This window comes from Mobula birostris, chromosome 5 (assembly GCF_030028105.1).
Source record: "Mobula birostris isolate sMobBir1 chromosome 5, sMobBir1.hap1, whole genome shotgun sequence".
Lineage (NCBI taxonomy): Eukaryota > Metazoa > Chordata > Chondrichthyes > Myliobatiformes > Myliobatidae > Mobula > Mobula birostris.
The window spans coordinates 62,933,059-62,945,382 of record NC_092374.1 but is presented as its reverse complement, the minus strand read 5'-3'; the positions used below and the strand labels follow the sequence as shown (position 1 = coordinate 62,945,382).

Here is a 12,324-nt window from a genome sequence, read left to right as displayed (position 1 = left end):
CCGACTGAGGCGGGTTTCGCAGAGTCGGGGAGTGGGCAGAACGAGCGGAGCAGGGAAAACTTAGCACGTTGTGTGGGGCAGGGGAGTCAAGTGAATGAGTGAAGAGGAAAGTGGAGGGGCAAGCGAGTTACTGCGGAAAGACCCTGAAGTCTGAACGGGTGGCGAAAGTTGCGCTGGAATACGGGGTGCATTTACTGACTTTAAACAGACCATAAGGAGACGGTCACCTCTGTGAAGCCACTTCTCAAAGTCCCATAAGAACGAGAAAAAGCCACTTTTTAAAAGTTCCTTTTCTCGGTGTGTGAAGATGATATTTCATCGGCTTGTATTGAGGCTGCAGAATTGCATGTTGGATTGAGTTATTCATTTGCAATCAGAGGAACGAAATTGGTTGGGAAAGCCACTCAACTGAACTGAACTCAAAGCAGCAGGAGACTGACCCAAGGTACAGTACCTGCAGAAGACTGGAGATCTGTTTTTAATATTGCCAATTTTTTTTTTGTAATTTCGAGTTCGAGATTTTTCCTCTATTTCACTAGTAACTGGAATGATTTACGTCGACAAAGTTAGTTTGGTTTCTTCGCTTTTTTCCGACTTCTAATACCTGCGCAGTTGGCAATTTGACTTAGTTTGTAAGAAGATTTGAAACAAAGGATTGGATTGGAAATTTTTGTTTTAGGATTTTGGACTGATACTGGGCTGCATATGGAGTGGGAAGGGTAGGTTGAACAGAGTGTGGTTAGCTCTGTTACTGTGGCTCAGAAGTGTCCCAGTCCACCTTTTGGTCGGGTTGTGAGGAAATTAAACGCCCCCATTGAATGCTTGACTATCACTTTGTGAAAGGGTCACTGGGGACTGTAACTTTCAGGCAATCCTTATGGGTTTTGTCTTTTGTGGGGGGGGGGAGAGGTAATATGTGCCGTCTGCTATACCGCGTCAGTATTTAGTTAGATTCTGGATGATTTGCACCCTAACTCGCCTCACAGGCTTTCTTCTATAACCCTCTCTGCCGGTTTTCCATCAGTGCTGGCCTGTCCCTCCCTACCTAATCTAACCCGAGCAAAACTAACCGTGCAGATTTACAAGTTTTATTAGGCGACTTCCATCTAGCTTAAGTGTAGGTTTCTGTATCTTTGTGTGTGGGTGTGTTTGGGGGGCAGTTTTTCACAGGATAGGGCGAGTGGGAAGAGATTGCAGGAAACGATGAGTGTGACCCTTAAATTTGGAAGCTTCACCTGTAAATGGAGTAGGAGGCGATAGTATCTTTTCGCTCAGTTTAGTTCTATTTATTTCTGGAATGTCTTGATACTCTTCCCCCACCCCGCGGGGGAACCACCCCCCTCCCCCGTGTATCATTAAGGTCATGTAATACTCTGCGAGGACCAGTTTCGGCACACGCAGAAATTATTTGAGTGTTCTGCAGCCTCGGGAAAAGGACGAATCTGTCCTTGACTTTAGCAGGACCTTGGTGGAAGCTTCGGTAGGGCTGCAAAGCACGGCAACCCGAGCTACTTTTCGCTTGCAGCCTCTGGTTCGGAGGCACTGGAGCGGGTCTGCCATTCACACAGCGCGTCAACGTATTGAGAGAAGTCCCGTGCCTGGTTTAAATATTCACAATGAATGCTTTTTACGGAGTACCGCCGCACAGAGGTCAGGTGGTGAAGTTGTAACTGGAGGTACGAGAATAGGTAGCAATGAATGACCGTGTGCCATACTTTCTTAAATCGGCGCTACTCTTTCGTACTGCTCAGTTTTGTTTGGGAGAGTTGGCATTCTGTCACACGCACATATACTTTGCGTACCACTTTTGAGATCTGAACTCTAAGAAGAAAAATCCGTAATTACTTAATGACACAATAATCTGAATACCAGGAAAATCATTTCGCTGTTCGGCGTTGAGGATTAAATTTACTTTAATAAAGGTGCGATAGGATTGCAGTGACGAAGGTGGTCGCTGTCCATGGATTTGACACGCATCCAACCAGCGATGATGTCATGCCCTGGGAGGGTTCGTTATAAATGGATTCATTAAATCATAGAGACTAAAGAACTATTTGGCCCTTTGTGCCTGTGACCACTATTTGTGTGGTGTCAAATTAGTTCCACTCCTCTTCCCCACCCGTCCGCTGCCAACCAAAAACAAAGCTAATTAATTCCTTTTCATATTCATACCACAGAAGTTTATCGACTGTAAAATTTTGAGGACAGTTTTTAATCCGCTGCCCTGCACCCCTCCCCCTTTCACACTGCTACCAACCTCCACTTTGGACTCCATAAGGTTGAGTTTGTGCATCGCCTTTGAAATGCTCAATCTTTTAAAGGTGCTATGGAAATGAAGGTTATTTTAATAAGGACTTGGGACTTGATTTGTTAAGGAGCTGAAATTTGTCACGCGAAAAAAAAGACATACAATGAACTGCAATAATCCTGGAGTGTAGACCCCAGGAACATAGGTTTCCATTTGGTTTGGTGTTATAATTCACTGCCTTATGAAGTGTCATTACCCTGTCTTGTGATCTCAGCAGGAGCACTGACAGAGTGAACACGTGGGTGGCACTTTGTATATCTTAATTGGCAGCTATTTAAATTCTTACTTAACTCTCACATCTCTTTTTAAATGAAGTGTCATTAACAGAAATGCCACAGTACAAAATTACAATGGTGGCAACTTCCAAACTCTTCTGAGAAAGGCAATTTTCCTACTTGCAACTGTATGTTATCTAAGTAATTCTTCATGCAGATGTATAATTATTCTTCAATGTGTCTTAAAGGGATGAGGAATATTGCTGTCTTCAGCTAGACATAATTTTTGACCCCTATACAAGAGTTTAGAATTGTGGGTTTTATCTGGCATTGATTTGATCTTGCTAGCTTAATCTCTTAACTGTATGTATTCCACAAATGCATTTATCTTGCCCAGATGTCGAAGACATTTCTCAGTATTCTGGAGTTCAACAGCATTAGGTGTTGCACTGAGGAGTCCTTTGCCTGAAATGCAGCTGATGACATTGGGTGGCTGGCTAGGATAGAGATGGGACATTCAGCTGTGAATCCCATAACTGATCTTAAACTTTTAAATCTTGTAGTTAAATTAACCACGCCCCTATAATCCTCATTTAAATTGGTGTAGTCTGCAGTTGGTGTAATCTGTCACAGACTGGGAAATTTTTAAACTCCTTCATTCTCCTTCATCCCTTGCCAAGCTGGTCTCTGAAGTTCAGCAATGCAAGAAACCGATAAATTAGGTGTTTTGGGATCACTGGGTTTAACAGTGCATGTGTGAATGACCCAGGTTGCAAAACCCTTGTCGTTGTTACCAATTGTAGCTAAGGACAGCATTTGGCAGGTTTGAGTCTATTCCTAAATTATGATCGTAAATAATGACAGTGATGCTTCCTCCTGGTCTTACATTTTGTAGATGCTGTGTCCTGGCGGAATTGCATTCCAATGTAGCCATTATTTGTGATACTGTTCATTGGAGAAGTCTTATGATTTTTTTTCTGGTCTGCATCTGAAAATAATTAAGTACAATGGGAACTGAAGAGGGAAGTGAAATTTTATTTCTTTTATACCTTTTAGACCTCAGGCATTTCAAACCTGATTTTTCAACTAATATATTTTGAGTGTGGGGTTATTGTTATGCAAATGTTTGAATTCGACAAAAAACTTGTTTGAGGAATAAGTATTTTCAGAGTAGCTCATGTTTGAATTGTGCCGTGTCTGTTTAACCCGTTAAGAAGGCTGCCTGGGGTTGGGCTTAATGCCGCATTGAAAAAGTGTCCTATTCGACTGTTGCTCTCCCAAAGTGCTGCACTGATTTACCAGCCTTTCCGATGTATCCAAACCTCTGATGTGTGGCTTGATGTAGAGGCAGGAGTGTTACCCAGCGAACCATGGCTGATGTATGGAGCAGCTGCCATAAAGAGCTCCATGTAGGGAGGGCTGCATTTTCCTATTTAATAAACTAATGTGGCACAGTTGAATTTTATAATTACCATTTTTATTGTTCTATGGCTTTACTCAAATTGCTAACCTGATTCTGACTGGGTCGTTGATGAAGTGATCATAAAATCCTCTTGGAGACTTTTCCGAAGGATTTAGAAGTGATCCTGATTGCTGTCAATTTGATGTGGCTGCAACATAGTTAAACATCTGCAAGAGCAAAGTCTGGTAGAATTAAAATGTCAAAAACTGTGGCAGCATTTCATCAAGACTTATTCAGTAGCACCTTCACTACCTGTGCTATCATTGTACAAGTCTTAGACTATCTTGCAAAGAACATATGTTCTTGTGTCACTGGGTTAAATTCACAGAATCTTGTGGTATTGGAGTAGCTTCATGGGTTGCATTTACCGCAAAAGGAAAGAAAAAGTGGCTCATTATCAACTCAGGTTAACAAATGGTACTTAATTACATTGGAAATCTTTCAATGTAAGGTATACACATACAAATGCAATTTTTGAATGAAATGTAATGCTTACTTTGTGCATTAAGTAATCTCAATTTTGTTTTGAACATTGTTTGCACATAAGAAATAGAAATGGCTGTTGGACATATGTTCCCTATCTGCTTCACTATTTAACAAGATCATTGGCATTGAGAAAGATCAGCATTTTTTCCTGCTCTGTCCCCAAATCCCTTAATTATTGTGATATCAAAAAAAAATCCATTGACCTGTTTTGAATACAATTGATGATTGAACTTTAACCATTCTTGGGTAGTGAATTCCAGAGATTCATTGTTCTTTGAAGAAATATGTAATTTCAGTCCTGATTAGCTTATCATTTATTTTTAGACTGTGACCTCTACTGAAGTCTAGAAATATATTCCCAATCAAGCCTTCTAACCCTTTACAATGTCACCCCTCATTCTTTTAAGCTATAAAGAACAGAAAGCTCAGCTTCTCACTCATTACTCATTTTCAAACCTGCCATCTGAGGCAGCAGTCTTGTGAATCTTTATTCTGCTTCCTCTAACAAATATAGGTAATGAGACCAAAATTTTATGACACTAGTGAAGATTCTATACAATTATAGTAAAATGTCTTTACCCTTCCAATAAGAGGCTAACAGAAATATAACACTATCTTAATTACTTGCTTCACTTGCACGTTGGCTTTTGGGGACTTGTGTACAAGGTTACTTGGTTCATTTTGAACTTCAGGGTTACCCGCTGGAGGAGGAAACCTTCTTCACACCTTTGTACCTGACTTCCCATTTCACTGCACCGTGCTATCCCAGTCTTGGAATTCGGAGTGTGCTAGTCAGCAACACTAGGTGTATGATTCTTTCTGCTTCTAGACGACTAGCTTCCAGGCAGACCACTGGGCCCTTCTCATCTGTAAGCTGTCGCCAGCAGCAACTGATGACTGTCAGTGTGAATCACCGGCGATAGCTAATGGAGTTCTGTGTTAATAAAGTGCCGGGACAGCTACAAATGCATCACTCCATACTTTCAGTCCAGCAGTTGGCGAGCGACGTTCCTGTCCCCCGCTGCAGCGTCAAGCGCAATTTCCCCCACTGCTTCGCCCACCAGAATCACATCCTGCGACTCCCATTTGGTTTCCTTAAGACTGAATGAGCGATAGAAATAAATGAACATTTGTGTATTAACAAATCCATAACATCGTCGCGTTGTGTTCAGCTAGTGTTACGATGATGAAGCACAGGTTTATTCAATTACTGGTGTCTTGAATGCCGGCTAAATGTGCACAAGCCTGTATTTTAAGCTGTGATGGATACAGTTCTAATGTAAATATTATAATTAATGCAAGTCTGTGGGTTGGGGAATAGCCGGCTTCTGGAAATCAACAGTAAACCGTAATTTTCTCCTTTTGGCAGGGTTATTCTTTTGGAAAATGGCAGCTGTAATTTTCCTCAAATGATCGCTACTTTGTATTTTGGTTCTATGAATTGTCTCATTATATATCTCTATATCTGGACATTCATCCTGCCTGTTTAGTTGTTACTCTAACGCTACTGGTACACTTTAATGCATAATCCATTCCCGTTATTTGTTGGCAAATCCATCCCATGTTGTGCCTAGGAATGAATATCTTTCATCATTTTGATGATGAACCAATGGTATTACAGGAGAGATACCACCACGGATAGAAGATTGACTGATTGGCGGGGTGAAAAGGATCGGAATAAAGGGGCCTATTCTGTTTGGTGTTCCACGGCAGTCGGTGTTGAGATCGCTTCTTTTCCCGATACACATCAATGATTTGGATGACAGAATTGATGGCTTTGTGACCAAGTTTGCAGGCAATTACAAAGATAAGTTGGGGAGGCAGGTAGTGATGAGGAAGCAGAGAATCTGCGGACGGACTTGAACAGATTGGGAGAATAGGCAAAGAAATGGCAAGTGGAATATAGTGTCGGGAAGTGTACTGCCATGCACTTTGGTAGAAGGAATAAAGCCATGGACTATTTTCTAAACAGGAAGAAAATTCAAAATTCAGAGGTGCAAAGGAATTTGGGAGTCCTTGTGCAGGATTCCCAATGGTAAGAAAGGCAAATGCATGTTAGCATTCATTTCGCGAGGACTAGAATCTAAGAGCAAGAATGTGATGCTGAGGCTTTATAAGGCATTGTTCTGACTGCAGTTGGAATATTGTGAGCTGTTTTGGGCTTCTTTTCTGAGAAAAGATGTGTTGGTATTGAAGAGGCTCCTGAGGAATTTCAGAAGAATGATTCTGGGAATGAAAGGGTTAATGTATGAGGAGGATTTGATGGCTATGGGCCTGTACTTGCTGGAATTTAGAAGAATGAGGTGTGGGATCTCATTAATATGTTTTAAATATTGAAAGGCCTAGACAGAGTGTATATAGAGAGGTTTTTTTTTAGCTGTAGTGGGTGAGTCTAGGACCAGAGGGCACAGCCTCAGAATAGAGGGACATCCATTTAGAACAGAGATGAGTAGGAATTTCTTTAGCTAGAGTGTGGTTAAACTATGGTGTTCATTGCCATGGACAGCTGTGGAGGCCAAATCATTGAGTATATTTAAGGCAGAGGTTGATAAGTTAGTCAGGGTGTCAAAGGTTATGGGGAGAAGGCAGAAGAGTGGGGTTTGAGAGGGATAATAAATCAATCATGCCGGAATGGTGGAGCAGGTTTGATGGGCTGAGTGGCATAATTCTGTTCTTGCATCTTATGGACTTATGTTCTTATGTAATCACTTCAAACTTGCATTTCTGTAGTGATTTTCATAGGCTCAGGATTTCCCAAAGTATAACAGCTAAGCAGGCAGGGTTTTGGAAGTGTAGGAAATGCAATAGTGTAGGACCAGCAAGCTAGTGAAATAATAACCATGAGGAGCATTGCAAGGATTGTTAGTTAGGTGATAAATATTGGCCGGGATGCCAGGGTGATTCTCCTTGGGATAAATGACCTGTGATCGCTTCCAACTTCCTCTCAGGCTCTTTGCTTCATAGTCTTCCAGTGGCAAGCATTGGGTTGATTTTGAATTGATCTTTCCCATTTGGAATTAAGACCCTCTGAACTACAGCTGTTCTAGTTTTAACTTGCTACTAATGTTCGGCTAGACAAAGGAGTGATGAGTTTAAGTTCCTGCAGTGGTAATTTCATACCCCCCAACAGTATTTTTTTGCCCCTTTTGACTTTTCCCAACCTGATTGCGCCTAATGGTGACATGTTCCTTGTAAGATGCTGGCACACCCAGGGATCTTTTTCCGTCAACCTGCCACACTGACGTACAGTCATTGTCAGCTATTTTAGTGAGTGTGGAAAGGCAAGTCAACTGCAGAATCGGTCAGTGAGAAACAAGTAACCATCTGTTGCCGATGTATGTACAATAGTGATGGGAATTGCTAGCAGGAACTCTGTTTTTGCTGATTTACATGTTTCATGAATATGGATATGTTAAAACCTTTTTTTAGGCTTTATTTTTAGTGCTAAAGTAAACACGAGGACAAAAAAGATCAATGTGAGGAGTCTCTGAGCGGGGAAATTAACAGCAGAACTGTTGGGCAAGTTCAAGAGAAAATATCCATTGGAGATTACAGCCAGAATATGTACCAAGTTAAAAGCCACAGGCAATACCCCTCTTCCCCACCCAAGAACTGAGCCAGACTGTTCCAAATCTGGTGTCTTTATTGCCCCCTTTATTCCTGTGGGTCTGTGTGCAGCTTTTCCCCATTTCAACTCTGTCTTACCTGCTGTTCCAATGCATCTCAAACTGACCTTTCTCTAAGTGAAATGCAGTCATCAGATGTTCTACTGGCCTTGTCCCAAATCACCCTTTCCCTTCTCCCTTGTACGTGTGGATATAAAATGATTCGGGTGACTTAAAGCTCTGTTTATAATTCCAATGCCTGCTTGCAATTCTCTCTTTATTCCTGCCTTTCCTCATGTCTGAATTCCCTTCTGGCCCTTTATCTGTTTCCCTCCAAATGTAGCTTCATTCTCCCCTAATTTACTCATTCCTTGTCACTGCAGTCGATTTGCCAAGGTGACCCACTGTGTGTAAAAGGGATTAGTCTAGTTATGTACAAGGGATGGCATGGGCATGATGAGCCAAAGGCCTTTTTCTGCCCTAATTTCTCCATGGGCAGTCATACCATCATCTGCCAAGGCCCTAACCCTGGAAATCCCTTTATTAAATCTGTTATTCCCCCCCCCCCCCGTGTATATTCAATACATGTGATGAATTATCTCGATATCTTTTAATACATGAATTCTTGTGAATTGGTCTGGAAGGCTCAACTGCATTTTAAGTGCAAAATAAATGGATACTCTTAAAGGTTGTGTGAATATCAAATTTGCTACTAGATGGAATGGTTGAGATGAATTGCTTAATGTACTTAAATCACAGATGAGCATGCAAGATAAGTAGCAAAAGAATGGTACCCTGCTGGAATTACATAAACAAGGACTGTTGAATGGAATATAAACACTGGTATGGGTCTGGGCTGGGTGGTTTGATTTTTGTGCTGTCAGTTCTAGGTAATTCCACAAAATCATGGCAATTCAAAACTGATTTAATGCATAACATGTGGTGTTATGTTTTGTAACTTCAAAACATTAAACTAATTCAAAAGAGGACACCAGTCCAAAATACAGGTCTAACTTTGAGTTTATTTTAAACGAGCTGCACACATATCACATGGTAGCATGATGTATGTAATTAACAAATTTTACATACATCTGTAATTATTTAAATGAGCAGGAATGCTTAAAAATATATAATATGTATACCTCAAATATTACTTTGGATCTTTGAAATACTATTGAAACATTAAATACACAACATGTGGCACAGAATGATTTAAACAGTTTGTCATGGTCACAATGTAATACAGCAGGGAAACAGGTTCTTTTGGCCCAACTCTTCCATGCCATGCTTGGTGCCACCAAGCTAATTGCATTTGCCTGTGTTTGGCTCAAATCCCTCTGGCCCTGTCATATCTACGTACTTATCCATATGTCTTTCGAATGTTTTTATTTTACCTTCCTCAACCACTTACTCAGGCAGCTCATTCCATATAAGCAGCACCCTCTGTGAAGAAGTTGCCCTTCAAGTTCCTTTGAAATCTTTCACCACTTGCCTTAAACCTGTGCCCTCCAGTCATTAGTTCTCCTTCTCTGAGCAAGGAACTGTGTGTTCATTTTATCTATGCCCCTCATAATTTTATACACCTCTAAGGTCACCCCTCAATCTCTTTTGCTTCATGGAGCAATTTCCTAGCTTGCTCAACCTCTTCCTATAACTTAAGGCCCTCAAATCCAGCAGTACCCCTGTAAATCTTCTTGCTGTTTAATAATGCCTTTCCTATAACGGAGCAACCAAAATCTATACACAATAACTATACAAGTCACTGCGGTCTTCAATTTTAATTGCATGTTAATATAAATTTATGTGAGAGTTTATATTTGTTATTGTAGTTTAACTTGTTTAGCTGCTATTTTGCTCATTTGATTGTTGAATATATGAGATATGGCAATTTTGCGTCTTGCAAACGATGTGTTTGATGTGTGACTTGTGTTAGTCTTTGATTGATGACTGTGTTTATCAAGAGACTATGTGTGTGGTTATTTTAACAGGAAACTGCTGACCTTATTCCAAATTAACTGAGAGTGACAGACCAGTAATAACATGGTAAAAGAAGCACTCTTTTTCAGAATAAATTGGAGATTTTTGTTTTTAACCAATTCATGTAAGCATGCAAGAATATGTCAGAACTTTGGGTGTTTTCTCCAAGTCGGGGGGATGAAATCAATTTAATTTTTACTTTGGCAACAAAATTCAGGAATTATTCAAGGCAATTGGTGGAAAACTATTTTGTTGATTATCCAGATTTGTGATTAAGACTAGCAGAAGCTTCCTCAGGCCTGTATACCTGGTGAAGCATTAAAATTGACTAGTCACGAAGACTAATTTACATGTACACAATGCTGGAGGAACTCAGCAGGCCAGGCAGCGTCTATGGGAAAAAAAGTACAGTCGACGTTTTGGGCTGAGACCCTTCATCAGGACTGGAGGGAAAAAAGCTGAGGAGTCAGAGTAAGAAGGTGGAGGGAGGGAAGGAAGAAACACAAGGTGAGAGGTGAAACTGGGAGGAGAGGTGAGGTGAAGTAAAGAGCTGGGAAGTTGATATGAAAGATGTACAGGGCTGGAGAAGGGGGAGTCTGATAGGAGAGGACAGAAGGCCATCAAAGAAAAAGTGTGGGGGGGGGAAGAGCACCAGAGGGAGGTGATGGGCAGGTAAGAAGATCAAGGTGAGAGAAGGAAAAGGGAATGGGGGAATGGTGAAGGATGAGGGGCATTACCGGAAGTTCAAGAAATCAATGCTCATGCCATCAGGTTGGCAGCGACCCAGGTGGATTATAAAGTGTTCTTCCAACCTGAGAGTGGCCTCATTGCGATAATAGAGGAGGCCGTGGATTGATATGCTGGAATGGGAAGTGGAATTAAAATGGATGGCCACTGGGGGATCCCGCTTTTTTTGGCAGACAGAGCATAGGTGCTCGGCGAAGCTATCTCCCAATCTACGTAGGGTCTCAGCGAGATACTGGAGGCCACACAGGGAGCACCAGTTACAGTAGGTGACCCCAACAGACTCGCAAGTGAAGTTTTGCCTCAGCTGGAAGGACTGTTTGGGACCCTAAATGGTAGTGAGGGAGGAGGTGTAAGGGCAGGTGTAGCACTTGCCCCCCTTGCAAGGATAAGTGCCAGGAGGGAGATCAGTGGGGATGGACGAATGGATAACGGAGTCACGTAGGGAGTGATCCCTTTGGAAAGCAGAAAGTGAGGGGGACAGAAAGATGTGCTTGGTGTTGGGGTCCCATTGGATGTGGCGGAAGTTATGAGGAACAATGTGCTGGGTGTGGAGGCTGGTGGGGTGATAGCTGAGGACAAGAGGAACCCTATCCCTGGTGGGGTGGTGGGAGGATGGGGTGAGGACAGACATGTGCAAAATGGAAGAGATGTGGTTGAGGACAGCGTTGATAGTGGAGGAAGGGAAGCCTCTTTCTTTGAAGGGGGAGGACATCTCTGGAATGATGAGCCTCCTCCTGAGAGCAGATGGGGTGGAGATGGAGGAAATGAAAAAAGGGGATGGCATTTTTACAAGTGACAAGGTGGGAAGAGGTATAGTCCAGGTAGATGTGAGAGTTGGTGGGTTTACAATGGACATCAGTACAGACATCCCACCTCTCCCGGAAGTTCCGGGAGTCTCCCGCATATTGATAGTGGCTCCCTGATGCCTGCAAATTATATATAATATCACGGAAATCAATTTTTTTGAGAGCGAGCAAGAGAGAGAAAGCAAGAGAGAGCGCGAGAGTGACCACGAGAGAGAGAGCGCATGAGAGAGAGCGAGAGCAAGCAAGCGAGAGCGCACAAGCGAGAGTGTGAGAGAGAGAGAGAATGAATGAATGACATGGGACTGTGTTCCAAAAAAAGAAAATATAAAAAGTACGTCACCTCAGACTACCCTAAAGTGTACCCCTGCCTAATAGGAGTCAAAAATAATGACAGTGTTGCTCGCTGCACTGTTTGCAACAGTGAATTTTCTATTGCCCATGGTGGGTTGAGTCTGTGACCCACCTCTTTGCACACTGCCAGTTCGCAAAGAGGGTGTGGAGGAGGATGGACGGGCTAGTGTCACGTTTTATCCCCAGCAGCTGCGTAACAGAGGACTCTCTGATCTACGGGCTGTTCCCGGGGACGCACACGGAGACCAACATCCGGTGCTGCTGGCAGATCATCAACTCGGTGAAAGACGCTCTTTGATCAGCCCGAAACTTGATGATCTACCAGCACATGGAGATGTCCGTGGGAGAATGCTGCCGACTGGCACAC

At 42.3% G+C, this 12,324-nt stretch overlaps 1 protein-coding gene across 4 annotated transcripts in view; it reads left to right on the top strand.

The window, feature by feature from the left end:
• Positions 1-6: 6 nt before the first annotated feature.
• The window catches only part of lpar1 (lysophosphatidic acid receptor 1), a 107,051-nt gene continuing 94,733 nt past the window's right edge, over positions 7-12,324 (top strand). For 2 of the 4 annotated variants that reach the window (XM_072258155.1, XM_072258151.1), the window contains exon 1: positions 7-445. The gene's annotated coding sequence lies outside the window, so the exon portion shown is untranslated. Of the gene's footprint in view, positions 446-475; positions 566-1,375; positions 1,677-12,324 lie in introns of those variants that run through there. The other 2 variants (XM_072258154.1, XM_072258152.1) reach the window with 2 other exon arrangements.